This window comes from Coffea arabica, chromosome 7e (genome assembly GCF_036785885.1).
Source record: "Coffea arabica cultivar ET-39 chromosome 7e, Coffea Arabica ET-39 HiFi, whole genome shotgun sequence".
NCBI classification, from domain to species: domain Eukaryota; kingdom Viridiplantae; phylum Streptophyta; class Magnoliopsida; order Gentianales; family Rubiaceae; genus Coffea; species Coffea arabica.
Window position 1 is genome coordinate 17,184,891 of NC_092323.1, and position 14,276 is coordinate 17,199,166.

Sequence of the window (14,276 nt, forward strand, 5' to 3'; positions counted from 1 at the left end):
TATCGTCGAAGATGAAATATAAAACTAATATCAATTCACCTAGAAATAACAAACCAATATATTTTGGTGTTGCACAAACGTAGGATCTTTAACTCTTCAGTATATATATACCTCCCTCCCTCTATTTCTCTAAATTAGTATATATATGTACGTCTCACTGCCCCATTTCTTTATGTTAATATCGATTCACTTGAAAACAGCGAAACATATTTGAGCGTTGCACTAAATCTTTAACTCTTTAGTACGTATAGACCTCCCACCCCATTTTTCTAAGTTATGGATGATGACTAATGATTTCTAATCTTATCTATGGATAATGATCTCTAATCCTATCTCAAGATGAAATATAAAACTACCCCATTTTTCTAAGTTATGGGCAATGACTAATCATCTCTTATTCATATCTCAAGATGAAATATAAAACTAATATCGATTCACCTAAAAATACTGGACAATGTCCAGACAACGTTTGGGTGCTGCACTGAATATAAGATTTTTTTGAATTTTTTAAACAGCGCAATGCATATGTTCAAACCCACTTCTACAAAGATATATAGAGCCTTGACTATCACCTGCTGCTAACAGTGTAATGCATATGGTCAAACCCATGTAAAGATATATAGAGCCTTGATTGCCATCTCCTGCAAAATAGAAATAAAAGGAAAAATAACGTAAACATAGAATAACATAGGATTGCAATGTAAAATAGCCATATGTGCGACTAAAAAGTATGCAAAAAAAAGATAAAAAGAGACAAAGAACAAATGAATTGGCAGAGTTTCATTGGATTTGATCTATCCAACTTTATTGTGTAGTCTGACATTTAATGAAGTTTTCTCTGGAAAAATATTTATTGTGCCTTAGATCTATCTTTTTGAGTCCGTTTTTTGGTTGCTCAATCTGTCACATGAAAATTTAGAATAAGTACATATTTAGATAGACAACAACATAAATATGCAAGAATCTAGGAGCTTTACAATAAAAAAAATTCACTTTGGCAAATTACTTTAATTTTATTAAACAAAAGATGAAGAGTCAAGCTATTGCAAATAATTGTAACAAGCAAACTCTGGCTGTTTGAGAGAGACAAGTAAATGTACCTAAAAAAGAAAGGAATTCGAATTGCTTGCCAAATTTAGCGTACTTTGCTTATTGACTTGTAAGGTTTGTCCAAATAACAATATGATTACCTTATGCACATTCAAATCTTAACACTATCACTTTTATGTGTGTTATTTGTTGGTCTTAAATTTCATTACCAGAAAAGTAAATGGGGATGCATTGCTTAGACTAGGTATGAATAGTTAAGGTCGACCATGGAAATTAACCCGAAATATGGAATAATCTTCTGAATTTGCCCTTTTGTTTGCTATCTCACTTGAAACTTTTGAGAAATTTGACCTGTCAAAATAGCAAGACTTTCATGAGAGACTCAACTTGGAAAACGATGTTTGCACTAAAAGGGTGCATACTAAGGTAAGCAAGTAGAAAGAAGTTCATTTATGACAAGTTCATAATGGAGAAAAACACTAGTGGAAAATTCATTAAATTGTTGTCGTTTAAAGAAACCAAAGGACCATTACTAAGTCATTAAAGAAAAGATTCCGAACGAATTTTCTCAAGTATAGACTGCTTCAAGTATAGATAGACAAACATGTGTATGAGTTGGGAAAGAGAGAGACAAAGAGAGATTAACCTATGCTTTGATGGCAATGTAATGCTCATATGTAGCGCATGTGACAACGACTAAGCTTATTGCTGCCACTGGCCATTTGGTCCAGTGGTCATCACCATTAAAGGTGATGCTGGAGGTCAGGGGTTCAATCCCTGCCTCCCACAAATTTGCCACAATTTGTGGCGGTCTTAATTGACCTTCATCGATGGAGTCTGTACTCACATCGAACCCCCTCCCTTTCCCCTTAGACTAGGTTAGGCTAGATTAGGTTATAGGACATTTATCGTTGCGACAAAAAAAAAAAAAAAAAAGACTAAGCTTATTGCTATCTTTTGAAAACTTGAACTGAATAGTAACTCGGCCAAACTCAAGAGTTAGGGTAAATGGATTCGATCGAGGTTGAATCAGTTTAAGAACTAGATGATGTCATCATCATGTCGAAAATATTAATTATATAAATAAAATAGTATGAAGAAATAACCTATAGATATATTAGTGACATAAGAAAATAAATATCCTTTATTCTTCATTTTTGTTTCACAGAGCTTAGTAAAATTCAAAAATATTAAAACTAACCCTAATTTGATAGTTGAGACTTTTAAATGCAAATTAATGAGTCTATAACTAAATGCATGAGACTTATTTGAAAAGATACATCAAAATTGATCCTGCAAATGACATTATAAAATGTTTTAGGAACTTTGATAGCAATTCAAAACATTGCAGGTGAAAAATGAAATATTAAAAACTTAAGGTAATTATCTCTAATTTCTCATTCTGTTGCCTACATCTTCTAAGTCTCATATGGTCGTGTTCACCATTCTGTTTCAATTCCCGGGGACCTCTGTCCTCTCGTTTTCCTTCTGTCTTCCAATCTTTTCCTTTTCCTTTTTAGTCTAACAAATTTGTCTTTTAATCCTGGTTCTTCATGTTTGGTTTTCTTTTCTTTATTTAATCAAACAAAAACATGGAAACTTATTATTCTTTTTCTTTCTCTTCTATCCATTTGCTGGCTTCTTTTTTTCTTCTCTTATTTTACCTTTAGATCTTAGATCTTCAAGTTTCCTTCTTGCTCTTAGTTTCATATTAGATGTTTAGATCTATAAATTGTAGTAATTTTACCATTACAGATTTGCTTAAAAAACGGGAAAAACCTAATTCTTCATTTTTTTTTTCCCAAAAAAAAGGGTGGCAGATTTGTGAAGCAAAGAATCGGGTTTTGAAATCTAATTTTTCTGGTTCAACCTCAATTCAACCCAATTGTTGATTAGATTTGACCAAGTCTCAATTAGCCATCTTTTAGGTAAGCTTGGACCAGACATTTAGTTAGTTCTCGGTTCGACCGGTTGAACCGGCCGGTCCAGTCCGATTCCTAATCCAAAGGCTTTCTAACATGATCCGCTTCTTTCTTCCTTGAATTTAATTGCCTCATCCAAAGGTTGTTCAATTATCTTGTCAAGTACTAAGTCTAATATATTTGAATGTATATCACATTCATTGATAAGTGAATAGCTTATCACTTATTTTTAAAAACAAGTTTTGTTTAAGTGTCACTTAATTAATTCAGTTGTTTAATTTTTTGTTATCAAATTCATTTGAATATATTAAGATCTGAATCAATTAAATTTAAATACTGAATTAGGTTATCAAACATGGTTAGTTTTGTCGCAAAACATGCTTAAACATAATACTCCCTACTTACAACGTTCAAGCAAAATGGCAAAATCCAACCTCTACACATTTAAAAGCAAGGAGCTACACTATTACCTCAATATGGAGGGCGTGTGTCAATCGTAACAACAATGACCGAAGTAAACCCCATGCAATGCCTGCAAATTAGCATGAATAAAAACACAAAGATGTCAAACATTTGTGTGGCTCTGAAAATGATAAAAATGTTAACCATACTGAACATCATCAACCTAGTGATCATTGATAGGACCAAAGCAGCAGATGTAAAAAACACATAGAGGATTTTGCCAAGTGGTATCAAAATTAACTAAGACACTCAAGTCTCTAATATTTGTTCAAGCAATGCAAATGTCAGAGCGTAATCTCTACCATACAAATAAGCATGGCCCAACCTCAATACAACAATTGCAATTAACTCAAAGGTACTGATGGCAAAAGGCAAAACCAAATAATGTTAGCCTTGTCCAACATTTGTATCTCTCGAAGAATGACTTGAAGGCAAATTCATCAACTATGACTTAGGCTGTTGCCTACAACATGATGGAAAACATCGATTAAACAGCACAAATTAAAGACATAGGTTCTAGAAAACAATTAGCACTAAAGAATATATCAACAATCCTCTAGTTAAACCAAGTTAAATTGTGAAAGACAAACATCTTGAAACAATCTGCACTAATACTGCACCTATGGTTGACAAAGTTGAATGTCCCAACCCAACTAATTGCCTTTATCCACCGTCTCTACACTACCGCCATAACCATGCCCTCTAGAGCTTGTCCTTCTTTCTTCCTGCATGTGATTGGGGGTTCGGAACTTGGGGAGGCACGCTGTCAAGGCAGAAGCTGCGGGTTGTTTCTTTGTTTTGCAGTCATCGCGGTACTTCCCCCTCTTTGTCTGTGGTACAATATGTTCTGGAATTATACAAGTAAATTTTCCTGAATTTGGATATTTGTGGATTGGATTCATGCTTTTTCCTATTTTGGAAAATTAAGTTAACATCATATGGTTTCAGACTTTTAGTTACCTGTACCATTAATTTAGTCTCTATTTTAACAGGATAACCAGTTAAGTAGCTACTTGGCTCGTGAGGGTGACATAAGGTTAGACATAGTTCTGCTGGTAACATTTGGTTTCGATTGAGAAAAAAATATTTACCGTACGAAATATGCATATGCGACTAAAGGGCAACCTTGAGGTCCCAAGTTCGAGTTTCCGCTTCACTGGATTCCTCCACGCACTTAACGTGTTCAGACCGGGTTGGGGCGCCGGGCCAGGACCGCAGGGGATTAGTCGGACCCCGTAAAGATTGACCCGGACACCCCTGTGTCGACAAAAAAAAAAAAAAAAAAAAGACTAAAGGGCAACCTTATAAGGGGAAAAAAGAAAGGAAAAAAGTTGAATCAAGAACCTTAGACTAATATCTATATCAACTAAATTAGATCTTAGACTAATATCTGTATCAACTGAATTAGATCTTAAAATCTCAAACTCCTTATTTCCCAGGTGCTTTCTTCATTTTGTATGAGATTTCACGCACAAGTTAGTAGAGATTAACAAGTATACATGGAATAAAGAAGTAACGCGGAATAGACACCAAGAGTAATGGAATTTAATTAATTAATTGTATAATATAATGCAAGTAAGAAGCAAGATCGGTAGCCAATCGATAGGGTTGGTGATTTAAAAAAGAATATCCCGCCATTGCCAAAATACTATATTTGGACTAATTTGCCCTTGTGAATTATACATATGCATATTGCCTATTACGTGAATTATACATATACATTTATTTTTTAAACTACTTTACATGTATTAACATCATAGTAGTGCAACTATATTGCCCTTACTGAACTTATTTTGTCAACCACAATCCAAATAAATAAAAAATCCTATCAATTGGGTTCTATGAATGACGACGTCAACAAGGGGATATATTAAAACCTTTGAGTGACAATTATTAGTTTGTCTATAATTAAAATCCTTGATTTAATTTATAATTTTAATAAAGGTTATAAATATTAAAAATGGTAAATTAACCTTATTAGGAAGAAACTGCAAAATAAGGGGGGACTTTGGTCATTATAATAGCAATCCCATTTTACCTAATTCCCGCATTTTTTTTAAAAATATATCCTATCTAACTCAAAACCAACCAAATACTAGATAACTTGGATTATTAATTCGGAATATCCCCTCATTGCCAAAATACTATATTTGGAATAATTTGCCCTTGTGAACTATACATATGCATACTGCCTATTACGTGAATTATACATATACATTTTTTTTAACTTTACATGTATTAACATCATAGTAGTGCAACTATATTGCCCTTGAACTAAATTGCCCTTACTAAACTTATTTTGTCAACCAAAATCCAAATAAATAAAAAAAATCCTATCAATTGGGTTCTGTGAATGACGACGTCAATAAGGGGATATATTAAAACCCTTGAGTGACAATTATTAGTTTGTATATATTAAAATCCTTGATTTAATTTATAATTTTAATAAATGTTATAAATATTAAAAATGGTAAATTAACCTTATTAGGAAGAAACTGCAAAATAAGGGGGACTTTGGTCATTATAATAGCAATCCTATTTTACCTAATTCCCAACCAAACATTAGATAACTTGGATTACTAATCCGGAAATGACTCAATCCAAGATTGATAACCCTATCTTGAGTTACCCTATTTTAATTAGGTTGTCAACCATATTGATCCGAAATTCAAACAATTAGGGTAAACAAATATAAAATTCAAATTGTTTGACTAACTCCATTTTGATTTTGGTCATTACATAGCATTAAATTCGGCCCACTGGTTATACTTCTAATGACAATTACAAGTACGATTTGTCTATTTGATTTTTGGGCATCTAATTTTGCTTGTTTTACATCAAAATTTGAATGATAAAGCCATACTAGAATGTTGATTACCAAATCAAGTCCTTACGCTACTTAAAAGAACAAATAAAACGGTTGATAACATGCAACCCACTTTAACACTAAATAATTACTGCTAAACTCAATGTGTGTCCACCAATACCCATGGCCTATACAGAATGTAAACATGCAATAAATGATAAAACACCACCAACGAGGGCCTCAATTGCAATAGTCATTCATTGAAGAATGGGAGCCAGCAAATTGCACATGTCTCGAGGCATATGCCATCAAATTTTGCTTTCTTCTATCGAAGTGCGATAACCAGTTCATGCTTTAGTATCAAATGGGTTGTCATCCATTGGGTCGAACATATATGAGTAATTATCCATGCTTCAATTAACCTTACCCAGTGGGTTAATATATGCATTTAAATTGCTGCCACGTGAGAAATTTGCCCTTATCTCCACACATGAGCCGGTTGCCCCTTTTTTCTACCCTCTTTTTTCTTTCTTTATTTTCCCCTTGACGTTGTACGAAATTGATTTGACAACTGCCTGTTTTTCCAAGTGATTTTGTCAGTCTAATGACATTTTTGTGGTAAAGACCACTCTTAACATACTGTATAATTATCCTAGAATATGTTTGATAAAACTGAACTGAAATCTGAAATTTAAAATTTGAACTTTGAATCCGTTAAGTCATTGAATTATTAAATATTAAATCTTATATATTTAAGTACATATTATATTCAGTGATAAGTGAATAACTTATTACTTAATTTTGGAAGTAAGTTTTGTCTAGAAAATTCAGTGCCACTTAATTAATTCAGATATTCAATTTTTGGTTATTAAACGGTCTGAATATATTATTATCTGAATCCATTAAGTTTACGTACTGAATTGGGTTATCAAATAGGGCCTTAGTGTTAGAAGGATATTTTACCTTTTTTTTGGCATTTTTTATGGAATAGTTGCCAGAGGTGTAACTATCATGTGATTCGTTCAGGTTGTAATTTGGAAAAAATTTGTCAAGGGTGCTAAATGTGTTCAAAAATTAAAAGTTTGGATACCAAATTTATTTTTATCCAAAGTTTGGGGATTAAAAGTGCTAATATATCAAATTTGGGTCCCAAAATTACATTTTTCTTTGCTGAAAATTGTTGAATTCAAGTCCATCCTAGAACTTGTGCTGCTGTCAATTTTCTCAATAAAAAGCAAAAAACACAGAGAAATGCTCCTTCTCCATCAAATTTTGGCTTCTCAAAATCCAAAAAAGCAAACTCGATTACGACAAAATCCTTTTTCCCATACTGCTAAAACCACAACCCAGTTTTATTAATTACAATAATAGTGGCTATCATTCTATAGAAAACAGTAGTATTGTTAACCAACAGGAGAGTGTATTGCGAAATATCTTATGATGTATTAGAAAGTGTGGGCTGGTGATGAAGGAGAGATGACAATTCCCGTTGCCAGGTAGCACATAATCTAGATAAAAAAGAAGATTATACATTTTAAATATATAACTATTGCATCAGAAACTCTGTGTCCCATGTAAACAAACCCTTCAGCCGCTGCTAAATTAAATGAGATGTTTTTTCTCATTCGAATTTTTATACAGCATTAGTGCAGATCTTTTCCCTTTTGGTTTTCCCTATGGACAGTGGTGGAGCCAGGACCTTTGCTTAAGGGTTGCAACATTAATATCAAATTAAATTTATATTGAACTATTCATTGTGTGTGCTATACCACTGTAGTACTAGTCCACCAAAATATTCTACCACCAAAACAGTTTTGTGTTTTCTGTTACACATTTTTATGTTATACTATGTCACATAACTTTTTGGGAAAATCGTCCAAAACGTCCCTCACATTTTGTAAAATAACTTTTTTCGTCCCTCACATTTAAAAGTGTAATTTTATGTCCCTTACTTATTCACATCGATCAAATTTAATCCCTAACTAGATTTCCGATCATTTTTTGGCCGGAATCCATCATGAGCAAGGCACGTAATCATTTTTGAAGGGTAAATTTGTCAAATTATATTTTACATAATCTGATCTATAGTCCTCCACATTTTATTAAATAAATTTTTTCGTCCCTCACATTTTATAAAATGATTTTTTTCATCTCTCACATTTCACAAAATGAGTTTCTCCATCCCTCACATTTCAAAAAATGAATTTTTCATTTCTCACTAATTATGTGTGTGAATACATTTTTTTTAAACACATGTATATGTCTATTTGATTTTGCTTAATAATAATAGCATAAACACATGTATGTAATTGGGCCCAACTTGTGGGCTATCTTCTCTTTTTGTATGATTATGATTAATATTTACCAATAGAACCTAATTTGCATATTCTTATTGTATTTTGACCAAAAATAGTTTTATTGGCCAACTTGACAATGAATGCAAAATTTTTTACTAGCTAATACCAGATGAAATCAAATGATCACGTATAATATATGGTATTCGTATTGTTAAGTAAAATCAAATAGACATATACATATATTTATGCTATTCGTATTATTAAGCAAAATCAAATAGACATATACATGTGTTTAAACAAAATGTATTCATACACATATATATTTTTTTTAGGGGTTCCCTCACACACATAATTAATGAGGGATGGAAATATTCATTTTTTGAAATGTGAGAGATGGAGAAATTCATTTTGTGAAGTGTGAGGGATGAAAAAATCATTTTATAAAATGTGAGGGACGAAAAAATTTGTTTTATAAAATGTGGAGGACTATAGATTAGATTATGTAAAATATAATTTGACAAATTTACCCTTCAAAAATGATCACGTGCCTTGCACGTGATGGATTTCGGCCAAAAAATGATCGAAAACCTAGTTAGGGACTAAATTTGACCGATGTGAATATGTAAGGGATATAAAATTACACTTTTAAAAGTGAGGGACGAAAAAAGTCATTTTACAAAATGTGAAGGACGTTTTGGACGATTTTCCCTAACTTTTTTATTGTGACAAGTGTTCCATCAAGAGAGATATTTTTAAACTTGGATTCTTATCCAATATTGCATGAGATGTGTTATTATCCAACATTGCATGAGATGTGTTAGTCGAATAAATAATGTAACAAGAGCGTAATAGGGAAAGTTGTAATTAGCAGTGCAAGTGAATTAACCCAGATGGGATCTTCTGTCTATTATATCTGTCCATTTTTCTTGTCCAATACAAAATTATGTAGTTCCACATATTAATACTGCTGATGTGGCACGTAACATTGAATACATATTTAGAGGGTGTTTGGTAAATGAGTTTCAAATTTAATAATATCCTAATTGTATCCATAGTCTTCTACTTTGGAATTTCATACCGCATGATTCAGATGAGATTAGACAAGCATTTGAGGACGGGATCCTTGAGTTTATCAGAATTGCAGTTATGTTGATTCAAAAAGTAGGTCGTCTATACTAAAATTGAATTTGAAACCCATTTACTAAGCACTCCCTAAATATGCATTCAATGTTACGTGCCACATCAGCAGTATTAGTAAGTGGAACTACATAATTTTGCATTCAACAGAAAAAATGGACAGATATAATAGACAGAGGATCCCGTCTGTAAAAAAAGCAGCCCCAACGTACCTTAACAGACACGACAAGATAGTCCCAAACAAATTACTTCTTAAAAAAATTGCAATGCGCAGAATGCATTTACACCCTAAATCATACATAAAATCGCATATACAAAATGCATGAAAGTTGTTGAAAGGGGAAATGAAGAGAAATCAGTGACTTTGCATCGATTGACACCCACGATAGATCAAACGCGTCACAGCACCTCCAACAGTGACCTCCAGCTGATACAGGATAGGGGTGGCAATCGGGTCGAGTTCGGGTTGGCGGGTCGGGTTGAGACCCGGGTATAACAGAAAACCCGTTGACCCGAACACGACCCGCCAACCCGAAACGGGTCAGGATACCTGACACGAACCCGAAAATTTCGGGTTGGCGGGTCGACCCGAAATGATCCGAAATTTAATTTTAATTTATTACTGCAATTTATAATAAAATCAATTTCTCACAAAATTAATTACATAATCAAGTAATAAAAATTTAAATAAATAATTTCAAACCAAATCTAAAATAAATTAAACACCATAAAAGTGTTTTATCCCAAATCAAATATAAAATAAATTAAAACAGTATATAAGTAAAAAATAATATAATATATTATTTGTCCAAATATAATAATTTCAACTTCACACAAGTTAAATAAATTCATTTAGGATTAAGTAATTAATGCCTTTGAAAAAATGAATAACTTAGTTTAGTTAGACAAAATAATTTTTATGTTTATTAAATTATTTTTAATTCGTAAACGGGTCATATCAAGTCACCCACGGGTTGACCCGAAATCGACCTGTTTTCTTTTTAGGTTCATCAGGTTTGACCCGATTCTGACCCAAACTCTCGAAACCTCAACCCAACCCATTAATTTCGTATTAGATTCGTGTCGTGTTTTCGGGTCGTATCGGAAATTGCCACCCCTAATACAGGAAACAAAATTGTCCCAGATATATCAATCAAAACCAGAAGCCCACGACTTTTTCACTCTTTTGACGTCGAGAAATACTCTGGAAAACAAGAAACACTTGAACAAAAACTGTTAAACCAAAACTGTTTCCTTTTCTTTGTCTGTAAAATTCATAATAATAAGAAACACAAAGCATAGAGAAACAGCCCCTTACGAATAAACAATCAAGCATTTTCCCTGTCAATTTCTCAAGTAGCTTAGGAACCCAACTTAAATACTTTTGGGCAGGTAGAGTTTGGTATTCTACGTACTTTAATGGATTGGCAAAAGCAGTAATGCTTCATAATTTAACAGTCCGAAAAGATGCAGCAGCCAATATGCTCATCTCCTCTTTGTCCAGTAACCAATGTTCAAATCTCCCTTAGCAAGCGCACATCAGTTAGTTAACAATATCAAATCCAATGGCTATGAGAAGGCAAAGGTAACTTGTCAAGCAGAAAGCAAATACAGCAAATAGAGAAAACAATTACCTGTCATCTCCCTCTTCCCATACATGGTTATGTTCCTGTGACAAGATGAGAATAAAGGGGATGAAAATAATGAATTTGAAAAAGCAACCAGAATTCAGATAAACAACCAGTCCAATCAAAATCGGATCGCATTAATCCATGATTTCAACCAACTTTGGATCGACAAACCAAAAAGGAAGGCCTGCAGAGACTAAGAACTTATTAAGGTTTATGGCTAAGAATCCTTCATCTTTCAGAAGTATACAGAAAGGATGGAAATATGGCTTTCAAAAGAAAAATGGAAGCATAACTCAGTGAGCGTGAGCATTTTTTTTTTTTAACCTTTTTTCAACATGTGATAATATTATACAACAAAAGCCAAAGCAGTTGCAATGTTAGTAAGATGTTTATAGTTGCTGTTAGATTTAGATGGTTTCAACTACATCAATCACCACATAAATGCTTCCTGAAATGTCTTGGACATATTCCCTCAGTTTAGCACTACCATCCAAATCAGGATAGCAGTTGAATGTAGTACTATTTTAATTAGTTTAAACTTGATATCGTCCCCTCCATGTTGTCAATTTAAGTCCTCAAAATTTTTTTCTAAAAAAGAACATACAGTCATGTACAAAAGCTTGGCATGGTTATGGATGAGCGATATGAAATACTCAATCAAGTGGCCAACAATTCTATATATCTAAATAGACTTAGAATACCACAGATTTCAAGAATCAACTACAAAAAGAAACCTTTGCTCGGGCAACAATACAAGGTCCCTAAAATATGATCGATATGATATACTCATGAAGGGACTAACAATTCCAGATGTGTAAATAAACCTGAAATGTGTCACAATTTCAGATGTGTAAATAGACATCAGTCCTTGTAGTATTCAGGAAACATCATCCATGTAGTCAGAGCATGAGAATAACCAATTTTGATTAAATTCAGCTATTCCCTTTACAGCATTTAGTTTAGACCCAAAACAAACATATTACTACCTCAAAAAAAGAAGTTTTTTGGTGAATATATTAATCAAGTGAAGTTAAAAGTGTAGGAAAAAGCGGCTCGAACAATGCTAACACTTGAACACTTGAGTCGTGCTTGAAAGCACTGTCCTAAGAAACTATTTCAGGGTATTGAAATGTTTTCCCAGGATTAAACAAGTCTTCCTCTACTTTGTGAGAGGGACATAGAACCAGCAAAAATAAACTTGTTTCTAACCCAGCAGAAAAGTAAGAATGTTGTGAAAGATAGACAAAGGAGGAGGTAGAGAGAGTTTTAAAGTGTAGACTTCGGTTTTGCAGTGCCAAATGAGCCTGGCAACTCGTTCTATTTATAAACTTCACGGGACGGAAGAAGATAGAATTTTGAAAGCTAATTTTCCGTGAGAATAGGCTTGCTTCGTGCCAGACGTTATCTTTTGAAGTAGTCAGAGGTCTATCCTCTGTGGTGATAAGTTTGGAAAAGGTCAAGTGATTTGGAAAAAAGGTCATCCGAAGCTTAACTTCCTATCTGGCACTTGAACTTGCCTTTTAGTCAAAACCTTATCTTTGAAAACTTCTCCATCAAAATAGAAACAACCATTTCTGATGAAGCATTATCAGATAAAGCTCTAGTCCGAAACAAACGAAAAAATCTTTTGGAATATCAAGTTTTTTAACAACAAAAAGCTATTTAGCAGTATAGAACATCGGCGTGTACAAACTGTGTGCTACAAAGTGCAAATAACTGAAAAACTAAAATAGCACAAATCAAAAGTAAAAACCAAGCATTATTCAAATACATACAGCAAAAGTATAACCTGGAAACACTGAGAATCTGCACCGAGAAATAGACAACAGTTAGGAGCCCCGCACAGAGAGTTAACAGTCGCACCACCATACCACTCAAAGTCGTAATTGCATGATAGCTCTGTTCCGGTAGATATACCTACCTTTGCAAATACCCCAACCCGTGTTTCCCCCAGTACAGTCCATTTCCTTGTCTCACAATTAGGTAGGCTGCCAATTCCAGTGAAAAAAGTATAAATTCCATTTCTACATGCCCAAATGATTCCACACTGTTGCTTGAAACTGAAAAGGCGTTTAAAAAAGGACACATTATATTCATAAATACAACTTACTGACTGACCATGAATGATTTATAAACCTGGCAAGGTTTCCCTTCTTTGTAGCATCAATGAAATAATTCGAACTTAGAGATATTATATATGCATCCCTCAAACCAGAAAAGCATACTAATATAGAAAGAGCATTTTTGTCCTAAAAGGAGGGTAAAGGGCATATTTAATGAATTCAAGAAATAAAGTGCAAATATGAATACAGTTCAGGAGGAGTTAGTATATTTCGAGGTAGAATATATTTCGAGGTAAAAAGTGATGAAAAGGGCAGTGATAGAAGTGGTTTATGGGATTTTGAGACAAAGAAGATTGGTGCAAAAGGGGATGGAAAGGGTGGTAGCTATGATATTTTTTGATGGTGAAGGCCAACAAGAAGGAAGCCATTTCCCTATTATTTCACACCCAACAAACATGGCTTTAAAGGTTTATGATGTTATTGTATAACTTTTTGTATCAATTTCGTAGTACTACTTGAAGGCCTCGTGGGTATAGAATTGATTTGATAACTTGATTCCGTATGTATGTATATTTGAGATAGTTAGAACTAGGAAAATCAATGTATTTCTGATAAATGTTCACTTTTTCTATATCATTTTTCTATCACCAAATCGTACAAATTATAGGTGTTGATTGTATGTTGGTCACAGACCAACAATCAACCTATGACACAAGGGGTACACAAGGGATGAAAATGTCATTTTCTTAATCCATGGTCGATCGAATCGACTTTCACTTGCCGGAGTTTGTTCAATTGTAATAGGTTGCAACAAAATTAAACCTCGAAGTAGTTAAGTGCTGAAATTAATGGTTGAGGGTGCAAAGTGCTATATGAGCATAGTAACTGGGGTTGCAAAGTGAAATTAA

General features: G+C 33.4%; 1 long non-coding RNA gene across 1 annotated transcript; it reads right to left on the reverse strand.

Annotated features, from left to right (window-relative positions):
• Positions 1-10,988: 10,988 nt before the first annotated feature.
• Positions 10,989-13,764, reverse strand: LOC113701373 (uncharacterized). Its single transcript, XR_003450900.2, has 3 exons — positions 13,424-13,764; positions 13,095-13,293; positions 10,989-11,343 (listed from the first exon to the last, which is right to left on the reverse strand). It is a non-coding gene; the product is annotated as an uncharacterized lncRNA (long non-coding RNA).
• Positions 13,765-14,276: the final 512 nt, after the last annotated feature.